This window comes from Amblyraja radiata, chromosome 5, assembly GCF_010909765.2.
Source record: "Amblyraja radiata isolate CabotCenter1 chromosome 5, sAmbRad1.1.pri, whole genome shotgun sequence".
NCBI classification, from domain to species: Eukaryota; Metazoa; Chordata; class Chondrichthyes; order Rajiformes; family Rajidae; genus Amblyraja; species Amblyraja radiata.
The window spans coordinates 62678417-62704653 of NC_045960.1; positions in this window are offsets into that span (position 1 = coordinate 62678417).

Below are 26237 nucleotides of genomic sequence, written 5' to 3' on the forward strand. Positions count from 1 at the left end.
CTGTTATGGGTAAACATCAGCAATTTACTCCTCCACATATTATTACTTTTGATATGGTACATTATATATCATTGACAAATCAACACTGAAGATACTGTAAAAGAAACATTTAGAATTCTTACAGCTTTTAATGTTTTGAAAATGTGCATTCCATTCAGAGTGATGTATTGGAAAAAGACCAGTGGTTTACGGAAATGAAGCCAGGAAATAGATGGGGGCTTAGTGAAGACACAAAGATGACATCAAAGCAACACTGAAAACTCACGTATGCCGGTAATCACAGAGCAGCTGTTTCCCAGTTTCAGTGCCAGATACGTGGATAGGTTATGGTGTAATGGAAGTGTTTCAATGACTAAGCAAACAACTTGAGTTGCTGTAATAACAGTAACACAGGATGCCAATATCTGTAAAATTATTCATCTTGAAAATCTTTATCAGCAGGAGCAGATCATTAGCACTGAGCTTGGTTAAATATAGACATTACATATTATTTCAGTAATTAAAGTCAGATTTTGAATCAGAGTTATTTGCAAAGCACGATAAATATGGACAATCCAGTGGCACAGGCATTCCTTGCCCAATTTTGAGTAATTAGTACAAATACTCCATTAAGATAAATGTAGCCGACTATAAAATTATATACAAAAATATAAATAACAAGGAAAATTACATGAGAATATGATTACATGAGAATATTACATGATCAGCCATGATCACATTGAATGGAGGTGCTGGCTCGAAGGGCCGAATGGCCTACTCCTGCACCTATTGTCTATCCCATCACTCACCTCTCCCTCCCTCTCCTTTCCCCTACCCTCTCCCTCCCTACTCCCTCCTCTCCCTCAATCCCCCAACTCTCCATCCTCACCTCCCCAGGAACTTTCCCCTCTCCTCCTCCCCTCCCCAATCCCTCCCTCACCTCTCTCTCCCTCTCTTTTCCCTTATCCTCAGTCATTCCCTCACTCCCTCCATAACTCCTCTCCCCTATCTACCCCCTCCTTCTATCCCCCCACCTCCCCCACTCCTCACCTCCACTATCCCCCCACTATCCCTCCTCACCTCCCCCTCTGCCCTCCTCTCACTCTATTCCTCACTCCCTACCTCCCCCACCCCCTCTTCTCCCTCTATTCACCCTCCTCCCCACTCTCCCTCCTCACCTCCACCACTTTCCCGATTCTCCCTGGAGCGCTAGTATGGGTGTTGTGGGCTGAAGGGACTGGTTTCCAGGCTAGTATGGACATTGTGGGCCGAATGGATTCTTGGGCTGGCGGCTCATTCACTCAAGCCTGGTGTGCTGGCAGCTCAATCACTCACGGCTGGTGGGCTGGCTGTTGACTCACGGCAGCCATACCTTGAAATTCCATTTCAAGCAGGGTGCAAGGCCACCAAATTCAAGTGCAGTTTCATGCCATTTCAAGCAAGGTGCAATGCCACTAAAGACAGCGAGTCGTGACCTCCCCCTCCTCCATCTTGCAGAGACTGAGCCACGCCCACACTTCTGGGTTTTATAGTCCCTCCCCCCCACCAGAAGGAATGTGGCCTTCATGGCATGATTGACAGGAGAGGGAATCTCAACATTTTTAAAACATTAATAACTCTTTATTTTTCATCGATGGAAAAAATCCTCGGCACCTGATGAGCGGAGGGGCACTGAGTAAGATGGCCACAAATCACAGCCGTACGTGGTAGTGTTTTTTCTAAAATCAATATAAAGCGCAAACAGGAAGTAGTCAAGATTAGACTTTTAATTATATAGAAGGCAAGGCAACTTTAATTAGGCAAGGCAAATTTAATTAGGCAAGGCGACTTTAATTAGGTAACACAGCTTTAGTATTTCCAAACCAAAGGCAACACAGCTTTAGCATTTCCAAACCAAAGGCAACACAGCTTTAGCATTTCCAAACCAAAGGCAACACAGCTTTAGCATTTCCAAACCAAAGGCAACACAGCTTTAGCATTTCCAAACCAAGGCAAGGCAAGGCAACTTTATTTATATAGCACATTTCATACACGAGGCAGACTCAAAGTGCTTCACATAAAAACATGTCATACAATAAATGAAATAATAAAATGAAATAAAATAGAAGAACTAAAAGAAAAGAAAAGCAAAATTAAAAATGCATTATAAAAAGTGCAAAAGTTAAAAGTGCAATGTAGTTAAGATTTAGCTGAAAGCTAAAGTAAACATAAAAGTTTTCAGTCTTGTTTTAAAAGTGGTCAAAGTTGAGGCAAGTCTTAAATCTTCAGGAAGTTTATTCCAGCTATTTGATGCATAGTAACTAAATCCTGCTTTCCCATGTTTTGTATTTACTCTGGGAATCACTAGCAGATTGGTTTCAGAAGATCTTAGCGGTCTAGAAGGCTTATATAGTGGAAGCATGTCAGTGATATACTTTGGCCCTAAACCATGTAGTGATTTATAGGTGAGCAGCAGGATTTTAAAATCAATTCTCTGACATACAGGGAGCCAATGTAAGGATTTAAGAATTGGTGTAATGTGTTCAAATTTTTTGGTCTTTGTTAGAACTCTAGCAACAGTGTTCTGAACAAGCTGTAGCTGCCTGACAGTTTTTTTTTGAAGACCTGCAAGGAGACCGTTACAATAATCTAGCCTACTATTAATAAAGGCAACACAGCTTTAGCATTTCCAAACTATATTTTCAAACCACATTAAGGGCACTGACAGGTCAGTAAAACCACTTGCAGTTTAGTAGACATGTGTTCAGTGTTATTCACAGCTCAGACTGAGAGACGTGACCCTCTCGCTCCCCACATCTTGCAGAAACTGACTGAGGCACTCAACACTTCTGGGTGGTATAGTCGCTCCGGAAGGGCCGTGGCCTTCAGGAGAGAGAATCTCAACATTTTTAAAACACTAATAACTCTTTTATTTTTCATCGATGGGAAAAATCCTCTTGTCATGCGCAGCGGAGGGGGACTCTGAGTAATATGGCCAAAAATCACGGCTGTAAGTGTCAGCGATTTTTCTAAAATCAATATACAGAACAACAGGAAGTGGTCAAGATCAGACTTTTAGTAATATAGATAGATATATGATATATAGATATAGACATATAGATGTTCATTTAATCAGACATGTTATTTCCAGCAACATTACATTTCTGAAGTGACCTGCTCCCACATTGTGACTCTCATGTTGAACTGTGCTCATGTTGAATTGCCCCCCTGCAAGGAAAGGACATTATCCACCAGATGCAACCGTCAACTCTGGATGTTATCATTTGTCAACACAGATACTCTGTACACTGCACAATGTCTATGATCTCATGTTATCAAACATGCCAAAGTGCTTGAGCATCACCTCACCCTGTGTCACATTATCAACCCTCACTTTATAAACAAACCAAATTAAACTTTAGCCAAGTAAAGTTTTTCCTCATCTCCGTTCTAAATGGCTTACCCCTTATTCTTAAACAGTGGCCCCTGGTTCTGGACTCCCCCAACATCGGGAACATGTTTCAATAGAGAATAATAATAATAATAATGGATGGGATTTATATAGCGCCTTTCTAATACTCAAGGCGCTTTACATCGCATTATTCATTCACTCCTCAGTCACACTCGGTGGTGGTGAGCTACTTCTGTAGCCACAGCTGCCCTGGGGCAGACTGACGGAAGCGTGGCTGCCAATCTGCGCCTACGGCCCCTCCGACCACCACCAATCACTCACACACATTCACACACAGGCAAAGGTGGGTGAAGTGTCTTGCCCAAGGACACAACGACAGTATGCACTCCAAGCGGGATTCGAACCGGCCACCTTCCGGTCGCCAGCCGAACACTTAGCCCATTGTGCCATCTGTCGTCCCAAATAGACAATAGGTGCAGGAGCAGCCCTTTGAGCCAGCACCGCCATTCAATGTGATCATGGCTGATCATCCACAATCAGTACCCTGTTCCTGCCTTTACTCCATATCCCCTGACTCCGCTATCTTTAAGAGCCCTATCTAGCTCTCTCTTGAAAGTATTCAGAGAACCAGCCTCCACCGCCCTCTGAGGCAGAGAATTCCACAGACTCACAACTCTGTGTGTGTTTCCTGCCTCTAGTGTCCAAACCCTTAATAATCTTATATGTTCTTTAATTTTGCCCACTAATCCCCTATGTGGGACCTTATCAAATGCTTTCTGAAAATCCAGGTACACTACATCCACTGTCCATTTTCCTAGTTACATCCTCAAAAAATTCCAGAAAATTAGTCAAGCATGATTTCCCCTTTGTAAATCCATGCTGGCTCGGAACGATCCTGTTGCTGCTATCCAAATGTGCCGCTATTTCATCTTTTATAATTGACTCCAGCATCTTCCCCACCAGCGATGTCAGGCTAACTGGTCTATAATGCCATGTTTTCTCTCTCCCGCCTTTCTTAAAAAGTTGGATAACATTAACTACCCTCCAATCCACAGGAACTGATCCTGAATCTATAGAACATTGGAAAATGATCACTAATGCGTCCACGATTTCCAGAGCCACCTCCTTAAGTACCCTGGGATGCAGACCATCAGGCCCTGGGGATTTATCAGTCTTCAGTCCCATCAGTCTACCTAACACCATTTCCTGCCTAATGTGCATTTCCTTCAGTTCCTCCATCACCCTAGATCAATCATCACCCTGTATTTGCTGCTACGCTCATCAGTACTATTTTGGTTCGGTTCCTGAATAGAAGCAGTCTGATATCTACTTTATCAGAATGAAGGCCTCATAAAATAAGACCGCAAAGGTGCCAGTTAAAATAGTGCTAAAAATGGGGTGAACTGCAAACTTCCATCCATATGAATCGATGTTGAATAGAATGACTAATAGTTCATTGGAACCTATTCAAAGTTGCACCCAAATATTGTAGCCTCTGCCAATCTCTTTCAACTGGTTTTGTAGGAATTAGCTGATTTCTCCTTGGAGGCTTGCTCAGATGTAACTTGCCATATGTTTTCCATTTGCATGCAATCAAGGCAAGTGCCTCAAAATTACTTGGACCTTGTGCAATAGCAATAAGTAGACAGTGGGCAGAGATAAGGCAAGCAGCAGGAATATAGCAGGCTGTAGAATTATATTTAGTTGGAGCTATAACTCAGCTCTGTGTAATGTTGATGTTTTATAATGTAACCAATATCGTATTTCAACAAATGGGTATCAATGTTTATGAAGAGAACCAAAGATAATTTAAGTATTTATTTTCTGGTACAAAAAACAGCAAACACACTTCAACGTAAGCTGTTTTTTAAAAGTAGCTCTGATAGTTTAAAGATGCAATTAACCTACAAACCTGCACGTCTTTGAAATGTGTGAGGAAACCGGAGCACCTGGTGAAAACCCAGACAGTCACGGGGAGAACGTGCAAACTCCGTACCAACAGTACCCGTAATCAGGCTCAAACCCAGGTCTCTGGTGCTGCAACACAGCAACTCTACTGTTGGGCCACTGTGCCACTCTAATACCTTTGGCATTTTCACAAATCTTTCTTAGAACAGTTTAATCTGTTACTTGACATGAGGAATTCCAGAGCAGATTTAATCTATTATATTCTACAATTGTTGAATGGGTCAAAGTGTTCAATTTCAGACAGCAGTGAAACACTGTTTGTCAACTTCTCTTCCATGGTATGTTTTACCAGGGTAGAGGTTACAGAGCGGGGGGGGGGGGGGGGGGGGGGGGGAGAAATCAAAATTTGATAACAAGAATATGATTTTTAATATAAGAGGGAAATACTGTGGAAGTTGGAAATCGGAAATAAAACCTATAAGATACTGAAAACATGTTTAAGAAAGAACTGCGGGTGCTGGTAAAATCGAAGGTGGACACAAAATGCTGGCAGCATAGAAACATAGAAAATAGGTGCAGGAGTAGGCCATTCGGCCCTTCGAGCCTGCACCGCCATTCAATATGATCATGGCTGATCATCCAACTCAGTATCCTGTACCTGCCTTCTCTCCATACCCCCTGATACCTTTAGCCACAAGGCCCACATCTAACTCCCTCTTAAATATAGCCAACGAACTGGCCTCAACTACCTTCTGTGGCAGAGAATTCCAGAGATTCACCACTCTCTGTGTGAAAAATGTTTTCCTCATCTCGGTCCTAAAAGAGTTCCCCCTTATCCTTAAACTGTGACCCCTTGTTCTGGACTTCCCCAACATCGGAAACAATCTTCCTGCATCTAGCCTGTCCAACCCCTTAAGAATTTTGTAAGTGTCCCAGCATCTATGGAGAGAAGGAATTGGCGATGTTTCGGGTCGAGACCCTTCTTCAGACTGATGTTATGGGAGAGGGTAGGACAAAGAAAGAATGTAGGTGGAGACAGTGGGACTAGTGGGAGAACTGGGAGGGGGGGAGGGAATGAAGAGAGAGCAAGGGCTACCTGAAGTTAGAGAAGTCAACGTTCATACCACTGGGGTGCAAGCGAAATATGAGGTGCTGTTCCTCCAGTTCGCGCTGGGCCTCACTCTGACAATGGAGGAGGCCCAGGACAGAAAGGTCAGATTGGGAATGGGAGGGGGAGTTGAAGTGCTGATCACCGGGAGATCAGCTTGGTTAAGACGGACTGAGCGGAGGTGTTCAATGAAACGATCGCCGAGCCTGCGCTTGGTCTCGCCGATGTAGAGAAGTTGACACCTGGAACAGCGGATACAGTACTGAAAGCACTCAGCTCTAAAGCGATGGAAATTTGGCACATGCCAAATGACTTAACAATTTCTGCAAATTTTCCCCGAGAAAGCATCATATTGAGATGCATCACACCCTGGTATGACAGCTACTCTGCCTAAAACCAGCAGAAACTGCAGAGTTGTATATGCAGCCCAGTCCATCATGCAAACCAGCCTTCTCCCCCCCACTTTTTACAGTTATGTGTGCCAGTCAGCATTACCACCCATATTGTCAAGAGTGTTTTATTGTCATATGTCCCAGATAGAACAATGGAATTCTTACTTGCTGCAGCACAACAGAATATGTAATTGTAACATAAGCTTGAATATTTAAAGCCCCTTCAATGTTTTGTTTGCACTACAGATACAATGGAAACAGTCAGTTATTTTAGCTTCTTGATGGGTACAAACACATTTACTTGAAGGGATAAACAGTAACTTGCTATGCATATCATTACTGGTTGTGGAGCTGAATTAATGCCAAACATTTGTTCATGCAGGTTTGTGACTGTTTCTATTTGATCAGAAGTCTATTTTATCTCATGCATCTTCTAGAAATGTGGAGCACTTTGACATTCTCTCCTCCATGCAGGGATGATTTTGAAACAGCAAGACCCAGGAGCAGGTTGAGTGCAGTTACCAGTGATAAATAGTAGGCCCAAGTGCATGAGCTGTTAAGGGTCATTTAAAACGTCATATGTGCTTGTGAGTTAAAAAAAAAAATAACCCATGATTACTGCTGTCGACAGCCTGGCATCAATCAGGCAGCTGGGCCTGTGAACGAAGGCTCCATACCGCGGTCCATGTCGCACATCACAGTTGTTCCATAATTGACTTAGGGCGGCCATATCAATCACATTTCAGACGGCATTAATATGAGGAGCAGTGGGTGATTTGACCTTGAAGAATGTGTTGACGCGCTGGCGGCAGTGTAGTGCACATGCCCGTTAATGTGACTCCCGATCACGCAAATGTGGCGCATTTCAAAGAAGCTGCACCGATATGGGGGGCGGTCAGGACGGAGCGGGTCCTGCGGCCTTCGCTCCTTGCCGCCCCTCTGTGAGCGGCGTAACGGGGCAACCCGGGCCGGGCAGTCTGTCGTCAGAGGGCCGCCTCCCACGAGACCTCAGGCCTCGCCCATCACACCTGCAGAGCAGGCGCTTGCATGCGATCTGGACACGCAATACATCAGCACCCAATGGACTGTTTGGCCGCTGCCCACCACCCCCTTTTTAGTTCACTGGAGGACTATGGTGAGAATGACATTTCAGTCACTGAACGAAAAGTTGCCTTGGTCTTTGGAGCTGGGGAGCCCCGCTGAGTGAAGTCCTTATCTATGAAGACACAAGGAACTGCAGATGCTGGAATCTTACATAGAACACGAAGTGATAGGATAACATAGAAACATAGGTGCAGGAGTAGGCCATTCGGCCCTTCGAGCCATTCAATATGATCATGGCTGATCATTTAATATCAGTACCCTGTTCCTGCTTTTCCCCCCATATCCCTTGATTCCTTTAGCCCCAAGAGCTAAATCTAACTCTCTCTTGAAAACATCCAATGAATTGGCCTCCACTGTCTTCTGTGTCAGAGGATTCCACAGATTCACAACTCTCTGGGTGAAAATGTTTTTCCTCATCTCAGTCCTAAATGGCCTGCCACTTATTCTTAAACTGTGGCCCTGGTTCTGGTCTCCCCCAACATTGGGAACATTTTTCCTGCATCTAGCCTGTCCAATCCCTTAAGAATTTTATATGTTTCTGTAAGATCCCCTCTCATTCTTCTAAATTCCAGTGAATTCAAGTCCAGTCGACCCATTCTTTCATCATATGTTAGTCCCGCCATCCCGGGAATTAACCTCGTGAACCTAGCTGCACACCCTCAATAGCAATAATGTCCTTCCTCAAATTAGGAGACCAAAATTGCACACAATACTCCAAGTGCAGTCTCACCAGGGCCATGTACAATGGCAGTAGGACCTCCTTGCTTCTAAACTCAAATCCTCTTGCATTGAAGACCAACGTGCCATTAGCTTTCTTCACTGCCTGCTGTACCTGCATGCTTACTTTTAGTGACAGATGTACAAGCACACCCAGGTCTCGTTGCACCTACCCTTTTCCTAATCTGACATAATTCAAATAATAATCTGCCTTCCTGTTCTTGCCACCAAAGTGGATATCCTCACATTTATCCACATTATACTGCATCTGCCATGCATCTGCCCACTCACCCAACTCGCCACTCACCCAAGTCACCCTGCAACCTCATAGAATCCTCATCACAGTTCACACTGCCACCCAGCTTTGTGTCATCTGCAAACTTGGCGATGCCACATTTAATTCCCTTGTTTCAATCGTTAATAACTCAGCAGGTCAGACAGCATGTGTGAGTGACATAGGTAGGTGATGATTCGGGTCGGGACTCTTCTTCAGACCAAAGAGGTGGTTAGGATCCTCCGTCTTCAGCCTGAAGGAGGGTCTCGAATCCAAACACGGGCCCGTTCTTAAATAGGGCACTAAATGTTACTACAAATGCAGTTCTGCATGCTGTTTGTGGGGTCCCGAGGAAGACGAATGCTTCCAAGAAAGGCCCGACCAAGTGGCTCCTCGAAGGAACTGCAGGGTTTTGCCCCACCCCTTGATCTGCGAGTGTCGTACATAAACCAAACCAGGCGGAGATCGATAGGATCACTTCCTAGAGTCTTCATAACATTGCAAGTTTATTCACCAATTATTTTCCGATGGCATAACCAGATTTTCTGAATTTAATAATGCACCCAATTGGATTTGAACAATGTAAATTGGAATTATTATTACATAACCACTATGATACTGCAATAAATGTTGAAAGTAATAGTGACAGCGATTTATGCAGATCAATCATGGCTGCTAGAGAATTCTGCCTGCAATTTCAGAGCATGCTCTTAGATGAGGAACAACCCCGGCAGCTTGGTGTTTGCCAGGTTTTGTTGATTCCTAAAACTTGTCACCACTCCCTCTACCCACCAAAACTTGCCAATTGCATGCCACATGTCCTTTTCAACTCAAGCCATAGGCAAACTAAATTGAGGCAAGTCATGCCTACTTTTGTCTGTAAAGTTCCCTCAGGATTGAGGATAACTTGGTGACAATCAAGTTCTGGGATGACAAATGAGATCATTGAGGAAACTATAGACTTTCCTGCCACAGATCGGACAGATGTCACTTCCATTGTGAAGGTGAAACACTCTTGCCATTTAATGCTGGGCTTCTGCATGCTCCTGATACATTGGTACAATGTACGATTGCCATGCCTAAAGGATCTTCTCCGTTTTGAGCAGTCAAGGGCCAGAAATTCCCACAAATCAATAGGCATGTTGCACGTTTTCAAGGAGGCTTCAAGAGTACATAGAAACATAGAAACATAGAAAATAGGTGCAGGAGTAGGCCATTCGGCCCTTCGAGCTTGCACCGCCATTCAATATGATCATGGCTGATCATCCAACTCAGTATCCCGTACCTGCCTTCTCTCCATACCCCCTGATCCCCTTAGCCACAAGGGCCACATCTAACTCCCTCTTAAATATAGCCAATGAACTAGCCTCAACTACCTTCTGTGGCAGAGAATTCCAGAGATTCACTACTCTCTGTGTGAAAAATGTTTTTCTCATCTCGGTCCTAAAAGACTTCCCCCTTATCCTTAAACTGTGACCCCTTGTTCTGGACATCTCCAACATCGGGAACAATCTTCCTGCATCTAGCCTGTCCATTTTTGAATATTTGTCCTGCCAATTTCTTCCTGTGGCACAGGTCAGATTAGGCTACATCTGTTTCGCGATTCTGGTGTCATTTGAACAACATGGCCTGCAGAATGAATGTAATGAGGATTTCAGTTCAAGCGATATTGGTATGGGAGAGAATGTACCAAATAAGGCTGCACTGCCTATAGAGGCTATGTATCTTTAAGAACGATTTACAAAGTATCATGACTGTTTAATTATCACATGCACAGGAGCAGGAACAATGATATTCCTACTTGCTGCAGCTTTGCAAACACAATAAATAAATATAAACCAATATGCTTAGTGCAACCATTGTAGTTCAATGTCCATCGTAGTTCAATGTTGAGCCACCGTTGTAGTTAGGATTATGCAGAGTGCCTCAAGAGCCTGATGGTTGATGGGATCTTGGTCTTGCAAGACCATCCACCATTCCAGTTTAAATTCTCCCGAGTTGAGCTGCCAAACCTCCCTGCCAGGTTATCAGTTCCCCTTCCTCATTTGGATCACAAATCTGGAAGTCCTGATTTTTAACCTGTTACCTAACTCCCTACATACTTTTACAAAGGATAGTCATAGTACAGCAGTGATATGCAAGAACATATAAACAACATAGAAGAAAGCTTGGTAGTGTATCTTTCCTGCTTCACTATGCTTTACAAAAATATTATGGTGTCATAGGGTATAGTTATCACCCGAGTTATGGAGTTGCCAATTGGCTATGTTTCTTACACACTCACCACCCAAATTTGTTGCACAAATTGAATGGTAAATTTTGGCCATCATTTTCAATGTCATTCGATTTCAGAGATTTCCAGTTGGCAGCAATCACTCTGGTCATGGACAATAAACTGCTGGTATTTATATTTAAGACAAAAATCGACCAATCTCAAATATAAACTGCACAAATGCACGAAGGACAGTTTTAGTGTAACATTGTCCATGCTGCACATTGAGGCAGAATGCTATCCTAGACAGGTCATCATGGTGCTTAATGAAGAGGTCACAACTAAGGTTAACTCCAAATTGTTGGAGATGATTTTCCAGTTACAGCCAGCAGGATCACTAGGCTACATATACAGTTGTTGTTTTGTGGCAGGTTTTCACATATATTGTGTCTGAATGGAATAAACTTTAGCTTGAAGAACTGGCATGAGATCTGGGCATGTTAGAGATGTTTGAAGGTACGACAGGCATGCCGACCGAAGGTCATCTTCGGCAAGCCTCAGGAAAGCATCATATTACCAGAGAAAAATATTCATGACATTTTCCATAAGGTAATCATGAATGGCCTGTTAGAAACTCTATCACTGGATGTACAGTCGTTGGCGGTTAAAAACAGAATCTTTTGAAATAAATTTGAAGATATTAATAAATATTTTCCAAATCTAATAAAATGAGACTTTACTTCCCTCTCTCTAACCCCCTCCCTCTCTACCCCTCTCCCTCTGTACCCCCTCACCCTCCCTCTACCCTCTCCCCATCTTCTCTACCCCCTCACCATCCTCTCTACCCTCTCCCTCACCCCCACCTCCTCCCTTTCTACCCCTCTCTACCCCTCCACTTCTGCCCCTCTCCCTCTATCCCCTCCCTCACTACCCCCCCTCACCCTCTCCCTCTCTACCCCTACCCTCACTCTCTACCCCTCTCCCCCTCCTTCTACCCTCCCTCTCTACCCGCCTCACCCCCTCCCTCTCCCCTCTCTAGCCACACCTGCGCAGTTGGGGGCTATGCATGAGTGGATAGGGCGGGGGATAGGGGAATAGGAGCGAATGAAAGCGTTACTTGAAATTACAGAAATCAACTTTCAAATTCGGTGTTGTAAGCTTCCCAAGAAAAATCAAAGGTGCTGTTTCTCCAATTTGCGTTTGGCCTCACACTGACAGTGGGGCGGGCCTGAGACATAAAGGTTAGTTTTGGAATGGGAAGGGGAGTTAATTCATTGACCTGCTCCATTATAATACATTTGACATCAACACTACATTTGTAAAGGTCCCAGAACCTGACTGCTGTTAGACAAAGCTCACAGGTTTAATATATTTAGATGAACAGTCTGCAAACTTCAATTTGGATTTGTGTCATGATTCTAAATCAAACAATGGAAAATCAGTTTGAAGAGAACCATAGACCAGGTTCCAGAATGTGAATGGAAGCAAGCAGATGGGGAACTGATCTCTTATACTACAACAACCTTGCAGCACCATCCACCTTTGACGCTGAGGATTCCAAGTGCCCCATGGTCACTTTGTGCCAAAGCCACTAATTTACTACAACATTTCAACATTGGATATTTTCCAAATTGGAATTGTCAGATTTACTGCACAGGTCAATTTTCCTGATCAGTAAACTATGTGCTTGATAGTGCAGGGAACCAGAGAGAGGTGTTCAAATCCTTCCAAGGCATCTGTGGGATTTAAATCTAACTAACTAAATAAATCTGAAGAAGGGTCTTGATCCAATATGTCACTTATCCACATCTTCCAGAGACTCACTGAGTTGCAACACCTTGTGTCTTTTTTGGTAAATCAGCATCTGCAGTTCCTTCTGTCTCTCTCTTAATTAAATATTAATTAATATTAATTGTAATATTAATATAATATCAAGGGGGAGGTTAGTGTGTGTGTGTGTGTGTGTGTGTGTGTGGGGGTGGGGGTGGGGGTGGGGAGGTTAGTGTGTGTGTGTGTGTGTGTGTGTGTGTGTGTGTGTGTGTGTGTGTGTGTGTGTGTGTGTGTGTGTGTGTGTGTGTGTGTGTGTGGGGGGGGGGGGGGGGGTTAGTGTGTGTGTGTGACGCAGCAGGACGACACTCCTTCGAGCTGCCAATGGTAACGGCAGCCCCACGCACGTCGCAGTCGCTGCCTTTAATGGCAACCTGCTGCGCGCTGCCATCTTCAGTCCGACTGGGCCGCGCACGGGAACGCGGCGTCATCGACCACAGGAGCAATGGCGATGCCCCTTTCTGGCATTGGTGGCCCAATCGTTGAGATGCAGCATCAGGAGATGGAGATAGAGACAGAGAGAGATACCCACTGATAATAAATATCCAGAAAAGAGCACTAAATTTTTGGAATCACCTTAAATCTAGCCCCCCAGATACCCTCCAGTTTAAAGCCCTTCAAACACAAGAGGGGAGCCCAGAAAAGAGTTCCCGGTGTCAGTTGGTACTGAGACTAACTACCCCTATTCAGTTAAACCCTATCCAGTTAAACCCTGACCGGCCCCAGATCAATACCCCAATCACCAATTAGAGTGAACCAAATTATCAAACAATGTAAAGAAACGTACTTGGAACATTGGGATAAAGAAACCAAAAGCCAAAGCAGATTAGAATGTTACCGTTCCCTAAAAATAGATTATAAATTTGCAGACTATCTCTCAACTGTTAGAGACATAAAGCAGAGACAGACCCTCACCAAATACAGGTTAAGTGACCACTATTTGGCAGTTGAAAAAGGAAGACAGAAGAGATTCTGGCAACCAAGAGAAAACAGAATATGCGGCCACTGTTTGACAGATGAGGTTGAAACAGAGGTGCACTTCCTCCTAAAATGCAAAAAAAAAGACAAAACAAGGAAAGCATACTTTGACAAACTCAGTGTGGCAACCCCTGATTTTAAAGAACAAGATGATATATCAAAACTAAGAATAATCCTTGGCGAAGGAAATACGGCACATCTTGGTGCACAATACGTAACAGCATGCCACAACCTGAGAGACGGTGAATGACCAACATGCACATATGTACGCACACACTAATTGACATTAACTAACACTAAGAAATTAATATTGAATTGCTAAACTTGCTATTGTGTTGTACTGCTTACAGCTGCAAGAATGTGTAGCAATCAATAAAGGGCTGTAGGTCTATTGCGAGTTTATGTACAGGGACATATCTATCCATGCACTGTATACTTGTATTTATACTTATGCATTTTAAACATGTATGTCATGTTTTATACTTTGGCAATATAACAATGTTTTTTTATCATGCCAATAAAGTTTTAAAATTGAAATTGAATTGAATTGAGAGAGAGAGAGAGAGAGAGAGTGAGAGAGAGAGAGAGAGAGAGAGTGAGAGAGACAGAGAGAGAGACAGAGAGACAGAGAGAGAGAGAGACAGAGAGAGAGAGAGAGAGAGACAGAGAGAGAGAGAGAGATTGAGAGAGACAGAGAGAGAGACAGAGACAGAGAGAGAGACAGAGAGAGAGAGAGACAGAGACAGAGACAGAGACAGAGACTCTAGGGGGCGCTGTCCTGTGCATGGCTGCCCAGCCAGCAGCTGTCTGTCTTTTCATCTTTTTATTTTAATTTTAGTTAGTTAAAGTGTTTTGTTTGGAGGTCTAGACTTTTTTATGCGGGGGGGGGGGGGGGGGGAAACTGCCTTTCAGGGTCCCTACCTGGTCGGAGAGGCAGCTTTTCTCCGGGCTGCAGCTTCGACCCGTCCTCGCGGCCTACCAGCGGGCCTGGAGCGGCGTTTCCTGTCGGGGACCGCCCAGAACCTCGGCTTCGGCGGCGGTACAGCACTGGAGCGCTATCGCGGAGCGGGCGATGCCTTGCCCGGGTCGCCGCTCTGGAGCTCCGGTGAGCTGAAGATCGCTGAGGAAAACATCGTGGAGCTGCGGGACTGTGGAGCGATCAGCTGCGGGCGGCAGCGCTGAACTTTACACCGGGGGCCTGGGATCTCTAGATGAGATCGCCAGATGTGGAGCTCCAACCGGCGCGGCCTTGTTGGCTTCGGATGCCGCGGCCTCCAGTACGGAAGCGGCCGTTCCAGGGTTCCCAAGCCGCTGAGAGGACTCTCCCAACGCCGGAGCAACATCACCCAGCGAGAACGGCCTGGAACATCGGGCCTCCGTAGAGGCAACTGTGGAGGCCTCAATAGGCCCGACTATGGGTGATCTGGGGTTGGGGACTGGACTTTGTGCCTTCCCTCATAATGGGAACCATTGTGGGGCGATGTTCTTTATGTTTAAAACTCTTATTAATGTTATGTCTGTATTCCTTCTTTATGTGCTGCAAAATGGCAAGAAGCATTTCACTTCACTACACCTAGGTGTATGTGAATGTGACTAATAAAATACCTTTGACCTTTGAGAGACAGAGGCAGAGACAGAGAGAGAGACAGAGAGAGAGACAGAGAGAGACAGAGAGAGACAGAGAGAGACAGAGAGAGACAGAGAGAGACAGAGAGAGACAGAGAGAGACTGAGAGAGACTGAGAGAGACTGAGAGAGACAGAGAGAGACAGAGAGAGACAGAGAGAGACAGAGAGAGACACAGAGAGACAGACAGAGAGACAGACAGAGAGACAGAGAGAGAGACAGAGAGAGACAGAGACAAACAGAGACAGACAGAGACAGACAGAGACAGACAGAGGATGTTGGCAGGACTCGAGGGCGTGAGCTTTAGGGAGAGGTTAAACAGGCTAGGACACTAGTCCTTGGAGCGCAGGAGGATGAGTGTGATCTTATAGAAGTGTACATAATCATGAGAGGAGTAGTTCAGGTAGATGCACAGAGACTCTTGCCCATAGGAATCAAGAACCAGAGGACATGAGTTTAATGTGAGGGATGAAAGATTTAATAGAAACCTGAGGGTAACCTTTTCCACACAGTGGCTGGTGAATGTCTGGAATGAGCTGCCGGAAGAGGTAGTTGAGGCAGGTAGCATCACAATGTTTAAGAAACATTTGGACAGGTACATGGATGGGACAGGTTTAGAGGGATATTGTCTAAAAGCAGGCAGGTGGGGCTAGTGTAGATGGGACACGTTGGTCAGTTTGGGGAATTTGGGCCGAAGGGTTTGTTTCCACACTGTATGACCTTATGACTCTAAGTTCACCCCTCAGCCTTCTGCACTCCAAGAATGAAACAGATTGCTATCTCTTCATGTGGCAGCATATTTCCAAAGCTGTCCCTATACACACACAATGACCAAAGCAGGGATTTAAAGAGAGGCTTGAAATGGAAAATTACCTGTTCATCAGCATTTATTTTTTTGTATTCTTGGACAATTTACCGCAAAACCAATTTTGGAGACTTTAGTTAAAATGAATGCTGAGTTATATCACTTCAGGGACATTTATCCATAAGTATTTTCAGATAACTTGAAGCCAATAATTAAGTAATCGTGCGCAAGTTGAGTTGACTCACTGGAGTGTTGCAATACCTACCCAGATCTGGAGTCCATGGCTTCTTTAATCACCATCCTGTTTTTCTAGTAATCTGTTCAAGAAAGTAATCTAATTCCCTCCAACTAATTACGTTTATGGTAAATAACCTACTAATTAGATGTTCAAAGCAACAATTTGCCATTAATAAAACCATTTAACCAGTGATGAAGTGGCTGCCTTCACATTTAAGTAAATTGCGTGGACTACCTGGATCTCGGGCTTTGCTGTGGCACCTGGAAACAAGAACTGTTTTTGACAACCAATACTTCACATGTTAATTGGGCTGTGAACTTTCTGACACACATTGATTACTGTGGACCTCCACCGCTCCACTTCTGTAAGCTGTAATCACTGTTTGATTGGCGTATCTTGGTTACGAATTCAGAAGGAATGCTCGACAACTACTGTTGCCAAGGGTCAATGCTGACGTGAGTTAATTTTCTGGCCATCATGTCAGAACTACCTAATCATGCACAGGGCACATTTAAAAAAAGGCAGAGCCCACTTTATACTGGTGTACATTAGAATTTAGAACATAAATGATGAAAACTTTACATCAGGAGTGCACCAAATAGTAATGAATACTGGCTCACAACTTTTAATGTAGCTTTACACAGCAGTCAATGTTTCTCATTGGTAAACTGCAAAGATATTTGAAGGCCACTAGCGGTTCAGCTTAATTAAAATAACAGAGATCGGTAAATGAAAAACCATGACATGGAGAGCACGACAAGAGATTTTTCTGCCATTTTCAGTACAACTTTAAAACTTAACCCCTTACTGGCTTTTTCCCTTTCTCCTCTTTATACCAGGATAAAACATACTGATTCAGCAAACAGATGCCCCAACGGGTATTGCACTGGACAGATGTATAATTATATCTACAAGGACAACATCAGATGTGATATCACCTTGATATACTGTTGTACCAGAAACTAATATTCAGTTCAATCTTCAGTAAAAACGTTTTCTGGTGTTCGTTTAGTTGCTATCAGATGTAACAGCACAAAAAACATACAAATACTTTAACTAAAAATAGAAAATGCTGATAAAACTTAACAAGTCAGGCAGTATTTGTGGAAATAGAAATAGACCGTTCATTAGAACAGACATTGTATTGACAATGAGAATGGAAAGTTACTGTTTGAGGGACTAATTGAAGAAACAGGGTTTTCTCATTTTAACAGTGATGATGGAAAGCAGTGAATGTCTTGGGTACATTGGGGAGACTGAAAGGTACAAGTTGCTCAGCCATTTATCCTGAGTATGGACAAGTAGGCGTGCGAATAGCTACCTGCAACGGGGACATTATAGCAGTTACGGAAACTTGGCTAAAACCTGCAAAGATAGGCTGTGGAGGCCAAGCCAATGAATATTTTTAAGGTGGAGATTGATAGAGTCTTGATTAGTATGGGTGTCAGGGGTTATGGGAAGAAGGCAGGAGAATGGGGTTGAGAGGGAAAGATAAATCATCCATGATTGAATGGCAGAGTAGATTTGATGGGCCGAATGGCCTAATTCTGCTCCTATAACTTATTAAGAGGGACAGGACTGGCAGCTTAACGTTTCAGGGTACCAGTGCTGCAGACAAGATGAGGTACAGGGTAAAAGAGGAGGGAGAGTTGCTTTATTAATTAAGGAGAATGTCACAGCAATCATTCGAGATGATATTATTGATGGTTTGTCCAGTGAAGCTATATGGGTTGAGCTGAAAAATAAAAAGGGGATGATAACCTTGGTGAGAGTATACTATAGGTCCCCAAGCAGAATTAGAAAAACTATAATGCCAGGAGATTGCAGGCAGCTGCAAAACTACTGGGCTTTTAACTTTCCCAATATAGATTGGGACCCTCATGATGTTAAGGGCTTAGATGGGGTGGAATTTGTCAAATGTGTTCAGGAAAGGTTCCTTCGCCAACATGGAGAGTGCCCTATAATAGAGTGCAAAGCTTGACCTGCTCTTAGGAAATTGGGAAGGGCAAGTAGCAGAAGTGTCGGGGGGTGAGCCTTTTGGGACCACCCACCACCGTTCAATTAACTTTAAAAGAGTTATGGATAAGGACAGGGCTGTTCCACAAGTTAAAGTTCTGAATTGGGACAAGGCCAACTTTGATGGTTTTAGACAAAAACCTGCAAAGTCGATTGGAGTAGGTTGCTTGCAGGCAAAGGGTGGGATGCTGTTAAAGTCTGATGGTGAGAGGTCAATGCATGCATGTTGCTCTTAAAGTGAAGGGCAAGGCTGGTGGGAGTAAGGAAGCCTAGGTGACGAGAGAAATTGAAGCTCTGGATAGGAAAAAGGAGGTATGGGCCAGCTATAGGCAGCTGGATCGAGAATATTCCTGGAGGAGTCTAAACGACTGAGAAGCATACCTATGAAGGAAATCAGAACCAGGTGCAGGGAGTGATACACAGACACCTTTACTGATGGAATCTGAAGATAATCTGCTGGAAAAGGAATGTGCAACCAGTGCTGAATGGAGGCAAATACAAGCAATTCCCTAATTATATAATGATTCCATTCCTGAGAACTATCTGTAAGAAGTTTCACTGCAAGTCCAAAATATCAATTTTCTAGAACTGTGCATTTCGTATTGCTCTATATTTAATGTAGTCAGTCATTAATGTAAATCATGAAACAGTTTATTATTATTATTACCACTAGGATGAAAAATCTTTGGGAAGATTTGCATAGTCAGATTTCATTACCCAGGGAGGCTCTGTATTCAATGTGATCTATCCCACCGGGTGGAAATATTGGTATTGGTTTATCACTGTCATATGCAGAAGATACAGTGTTTTGAATATGGTACAAAAAGATAAATGAAACAGAGTGCAGAATACAGAGTTAGAGGTACAGAGAAAATGCAGATACAAAAATAAAGGGCACAAGGAGGTACATTAAGAGATTGTGAATACATCACTAGAATGAAAGTTCCATTCAACAGTCCCTCTGCAATTGGATCCTCGACTTCCTCATCCACAGACCACAGACTGTTCGAATTGGTGGAAATGTGTCAGCCTCGATAACAATCAGCATGGGAGCACCTCAAGGCTGCGTGCTCAGCCCCGCTGCTGTACTCCCTCTATACTCATGACTGCGTAGCCGGTCTCAGTGCGAACTCCATCATCAAGTCGCTGATGACACCACTGTTGTGGGATGTATCATTGATGGGGACGAGTCAGAGTATAGAAGAGAGATCGAGCAACTGTCCATATGGTGCCAGCGCAATAACCTGGCCCTCAACACCAGCAAAACCAAGGAACTGATTGTGGACTTTGGAAGAGGTAGGATGGGGACCCACAGCCCCGTTTATATCAACGGGTCGATGGTTAAAAGGGTCAAGAGCTTCAAATTCTTGGGCGTGCACATCTCTGAAGATCTTTCCTGGTCCGAGAACACTAACGCAATCATCAAGAAAGCTCATCAGCGCCGCTACTTCCTGAGAAGATTACGGAGAGTCGGTTTGTCAAGGAGGACTCTCTCTAACTTCTACAGGTGCACAGTAGAGAGCATGCTGACCGGTTGCATCGTGGCTTGGTACGGCAACTTGAGCGCCCTTAAGAGGAAAAGCCTACAAAAAGTAGTAAACACTGCTCAGTCCATCATCGGCTCTGACCTTCCTTCCATCGAGGGGATTTATCGCAGTCGCTGCCTCAAAAAGGCTGGCAGTATCATCAAAGACCCACACCATCCTGGCCACACACTCATCTCCCTGCTACCTTCAGGTAGAAGGTACAGGAGCCTGAAGACTGCAACAACCAGGTTCAGGAATAGCTACTTCCCCACAGCCATCAGGCTATTAAACCTGGCTCGGACAAAACTTTGATTATTAATTACCAATTATCTGTTATTTGCACTTTTTCATTTTATTTATTCATGTGTGTATATATATTTATATTATAGTATATGGATACATTGATCTGGTTTGTAGTAAATGCCTACTATGTTCTGTGTGCTGAAGCAAAGCAAGAATTTCATTGTCCTATCAGGGACACATGACAATAAACTCACTTGAACTTGATAACATCAGGGAAGAAGGCTTTCCTGAATTTGTTGGTACATGCTTTCAAGCTTTTCTATTTGTTGCTCAATGGGAGAGAGGGGAAGAGAATGACTAGATTGTGTGCATATTGATTATATTGGCTGCTTTCCCAAGGCAGCAAAGTGCAGATTGGGTTGATGGCGAGGAAGGTCGGTTTACGTGAGGAATGAGTTGCATCCACAACTCTCCACAATTTCTTGCGGTCATGGGCAGAGCAGTTGCCATACCAAGCTAAGATGCATCCCGATAAGATGTTTTCTATGGTGCACCTGCAGAAATTGGGAAGATTGTTTGGAGACATGCCGAATTTCCTTAGTCTTCTGAGGAAGTAGAGACACCTTCAGAAACGCACTGAGTGAATTCCTCAAGAGTTATGAGTTTGTAATGCTGACAGTTCAGCTATCCAATTGTATGGGCTGGGCAAATGACTCACCCCAGTCCTCCACCTATTAGGTCCACGTTTATTCAGATGGATATTTTCATAGCAGCTATTGAATGTTAAACCCAGTTTTAAAACGTTCTGAATATTATTTTAAAGTATTCCTTTCCTTTGATGAGTGGGTGGGCGGCGCGACCGACGTCGCAGCGGCCTCTGCAGTCCGTCTGTCTTTTTTTATTTTATTGTCCTGTTGAGTGTACAGTTTGTGGTGGGTTTTTGACTGTGTATGTGTGGGGGGTGGGGGGTGGGTGGGGGAAACTTTTAAATCTCTTCCCTGCACGGGGACCCGACCTTTTCCCTGTCGGGTCTCCGTTGCCGTTGGGGCCTAGCACCGTGGAGCGGCTTCCAATCGAAACGACCTGGGTGCTCAAGTCACGGAGCCGGCGGAGCTGCGGACCTACCATCGTGGAGCTGGCCAGCTTCGGAGCATGGAGAGCTGCGGTGGCGCGCGGCTGCGACCCGACTCCGGTGGATGGTGACACCGGGAGCCTGCGGGTCCCTGGTGGGAGACCACTTTGCGGGGCACCGGCAACGGCGACTTCTCCCGCCCGAATTGCGGGGTTGAGGATGTCCAGGAGCGGGGCCTTACATCGCCCGGCGCGGCTTTAAATGGCCATGGGACTTGCTAGCGCCCGCTTTGACTTTGACTTCGGGAGAAGAATGGAGAGCAGGGGAGAGACAAGACTTTGCCTTCCATCACAGTGAGGAGGAGATTCACTGTGATGGATGTTTGTGTAAATTGTGTTGGTGTGTGTCTTGATTCTTTTCTTGTATGATTGCAGAAACCAAATTTCGTTTGAACTTCATGTGAGGTTCAAATGACAAATAAACGGTATTGTATTGTATTGTATTAGTCCAGCAACAGGACTTCGTCAAGGTGACAGAGAACTCTTCAATTTGATTGAATTTCTCAAGGAAATGATTTACTACATGGAAGAGGGTAGTGGTGGTGATGGATCCAACAATAAGGCTTTGACAAGTTCTCCCTTTGGAAAGAGATCCAACAGATAAGATCACATGATCCTGGGCATTTTCACAAATTGAATCCAAAATTATTTATCGGAAGAAGTAGTTTAGTTTAGGAAATAATTTAGTAATATAGATTCAGAGTTGTACAGCATGGAATTAGGATCTTAAGCCTAATTTGTCCATGCTGACCAAGATGCCTATCTGCTAATCCATGTACCTTACCAAATATGTTTTCAACATTATAGAATTACAGCAAGGAAACAGGCCCTTTGACCCAACTCATCCATACTGACCAAGATGCCTCATCTAAGTTAGTCCCATTTGCCCACATTTGGCCCATATTCCTCTAAACCTACCCTATCCATATACCTATACAAGTATCTTTCACATTGTACCTGCCTCAACGACCTCCTCTGGCAGTTCATTCAATGTACCCACCACCCAATCAGTGAAAAAAGTTGCCCCTTAGTTTCCGATTAAATCTTTCTCCTCTCACCTTAATTATAAAAGATGAAATAGCGGCACATTTGGATAGCAGTAACAGGATCAGTCCGAATCAGCATGGATTTACGAAGGGGAAATCATGCTTGACTAATCTTCTGGAATTTTTTGAGGATGTAACTAGGAAAATGGACAAGGGAGAGCCAGTGGATGTAGTGTACCTGGACTTTCAGAAAGCATTTGATAAGGTCCCACATAGGAGATTAGTGGGCAAAATTAGGGCATATGGTATTGGGGGTAGAGTGCTGACGGATAGAAAATTGGTTGGCAGACAGGAAACAAAGAGTAGGGATTAACGAGTCCCTTTCAGAATGGCAGGCAGTGACTAGTGTGGTACCACAAGGCTCGGTGCTGGGACGGCAGCTATTTACAATATATATTAATGATTTGGATGAAGGGATTCAAAATAACATTAGCAAATTTGCACATGACACAAAGCTGGGTGGCAGAGTGAACTGTGAGGAGGATGCTATGAGAATGCAGGGTGACTTGGACAGGTTGGGTGAGTGGGCAGGTGCATGGCAGATGCAGTTTAATGTGGATAAATGTGAGGTTATCCACTTTGGTGTCAAAAACCGGAAGGCAGATTATTATCTAAATGGTGTCAAGTTGGGGAAAGGGGAAGTACAATGGAATCTGGGGGTCCTTGTTCATCAGTCAATGAAAGTAAGCATGCAAGTACAGCAGGCAGTGAAGAAAGCGAATGGCATGTTGGTCTTCATAACGAGAGGAGTTGAGTATAGGAGCAAAGAGGTCCTTCTGCAGTTGTACAGGGCCCTAGTGAGACCACACCTGGAGTATTGTGTGCAGTTTGTCTCCAAATTTGAGGAAGGACATTCTTGCTATTGAGGGAGTGCAGCGTAGGTTCGCAAGGTTAATTCCCGGGATGGCGGGACTGTCATATGCTGAGAGAATGGAGCGGCTGGGCTTGTGTACTCTGGAATTTAGAAGGATGAGGGGGCGTCTTATTGAAACATATAAGATCATTAGGGGTTTTGACACGCTAGAGGCAGGAAACATGTGCCCAATGTTGGGGGAGACCAGAACCAGGGGCCACAGTTTAAGAATAAGGGGTAAGCCATTTAGAACGGAGATGAGGAAACACTTTTTCACACTGAGAGTTGAGGACTTCTATGCCTCAGAGGGTGGTGGAGGCCGGTTCTCTGGATACTTTCAGGAGAGAGCTAGATTGGGCTCTTAAAGATAGTGGAGTCAGGGAATATGGGGAGAAGGCAGGAACGGGGTACTGATTGTGGATGATCAGCCATGATCACATTGGATGACGGTGCTGGCTCGAGGGGCCGAATGGCCTACTCCTGCACCTATTGTATATTGTCTTAAACTAAGTGTACTCTCTTCTTCATTCCTCTACCTTGGGTAAAAGATACTGTGCGGTCACCCTATCAATTCACTTCATGGCTGTATACACCTCTAAAAGATCACCTGTTAACTTCCTGCACTCCAAGGAATAAATTCCTAGCTTGCCCAATCTCTCCCTATGGCTCAGGCCTTCGAGTCCTTGAGAATCTCATGACCTGGTGTCAAGACAACAACCTTTCACGCAATGTCAGCAAGACAAAGGAGATAGGGATCAATATCAGGAAGCAAAGCAGTGCACAATCCCAAATATGCATTGATGGTGCCACAGTGGAGATGGTTGAAGCTTCAAGTTCCTAGGAGTAAATATCACCAGCAATTTGTCCTGGACCTCTTAGGCTTAGGAAGTTCGGTATGTCCGCAACAACTCTCACCAACTTCCCCAGATGTAAACACAGTTCTGTGTGCAGTTTTTGCAGACCTTACTTGAGAAAGAATGGTTGCTATGGAATGACAACAATAATGGTTTACGAGACTGGAGGACCAAAGGGCTTAAGAAGAAGAAGAAGAAGAAGAAGAAGAAGAAATTTCTGGAATGACAGGGCTGATGTTTGAGGTTGATTGTAAATTCACAGGACTAGAAGAATCTAAAGAGAAATAGGATTTTTAGAAACATACAAAATTCTAACAAGACAGACTAGATAGAGGGAAGATGTTCCCAGACTAGGAGTCACAGCTTCAGGTCACAGGATATCCTTTCAGGATGAAGAACAAAATACATTTCTTCATCTGCTGGGAACTCTCCAAAGTCCAAATAAACTACCCCTGCACCTAGATTTGGTGTTTTGATAAGATGTTCTGTTCGAACCAAAAGAAGCTAGTTATCACTGGTCTCATGGACAATACCTAAAACAAATGGTCTGACGATCTGATCACTCAGCCATGGGTGTTAGATGGGTCATATTTTGTTTTAACCGAATTCTTTCATTTTGTACAATCTGAGATATGTAGGACAGCCAAAACTGGACTGTTGGTTGCTAGGAAACAAAGTATATTCACTGTTGCCCGAATCAAGGCCCCATTAAGAAGCTGTGAACAAAGTTCAGATGTAAATATATGAAGCTCATTCAACCACCTGAATTGTGGTGGAACGTGCAATTAGCGTGCTCATGTAGAGATTCTGAGGTTTGGACAACAACAATTTCTTTTTTTGATGTGTTAATTGAAAAAATTTAAATGGAGGGAACAATTTCCTGTGGCATTCGGCAAAGGTCATAAATTAACCAAATAACTGGCAGCCAGGTCAAAGGAAGTTTCAAACTCACTGAGTAACAAATGAAACTAATACTACATTAAAGAGGACATTCAGTTTTTATAATTACAGAGATCATATTTCTTCCCCCAAAGTAGGAGGCCATGAGATGCCTCATTCGTACTGCTATGGACCGAGAGAATCAGCCCTTTCTTCAATCGCCTCACAGATAATTTTTATATTATCCAACAGTTGTTCCAGTCATCTCACACATTAGCTGGGTCTCCATAAGTGGACAACCACTCGTCCCTCCCACTTACTTAACTAACCTGTTTGTCCTCTATTTTTCAGTTCTGGGTTGGAAATTGCAACCTTCACGTGGTCCGTCGTGGTTCGACGAATGCAATCAACCCGGTGTGCACAATCAAATAAGATCAAATAGAACAAGTTGTCGTACAACTTTAGGCTGTGCACGCCATACGCAAGAAGAAGAAGATTCCGTTCTGATGCAAGGTTACATACAAATTGTTAACACTGTTCTTACCAATGCTTTTCAGCTTGCCATGTTTTTCCAATGTTTGTTTTTTTTCTAATTTTCAGTAGTTGGAGAATTTTTTTCCTTTTTATTTGGAGTTCCTTGAAACTTATTTTGGTACATCTTGTAGACTTGGAAATATCCCTTTTTAAAACTAACTGTATTCAAAATTGGTTGGAGGAAAGAGTCAATTATGCAGTGTTCTTTTTCTGATTGGAGACAATGGAGTGTTGCAAGGGTCAATGCTGGGTCTACTGTTATAGACAATAGACATTAGATAATAGATGCAGCACCGCCTTCGAACCAGCACCACCATTCACTGTGATCATGGCTGATCATCACCAATCAGTACCCCGTTCCTGCCTTCTCCCCATATCCCTTGACTCCAGTATCTTTAAGAGCCCTATCTAGCTCTCTCTTGAAAGCATCCAGAGAACCCGCCTCCACCGCCCTCTGAGGCAGAGAATTCCACAGACTCACCACTCTCTGTGAGAAAAATTGTTTCCTCATCTCCGTTCTAAATGGCTTACTCCTTATTCTTAAATTGTGGCCCCTGGTTCTGGACTCCCCCAACATCGGGAACATGTTTCCTGCCT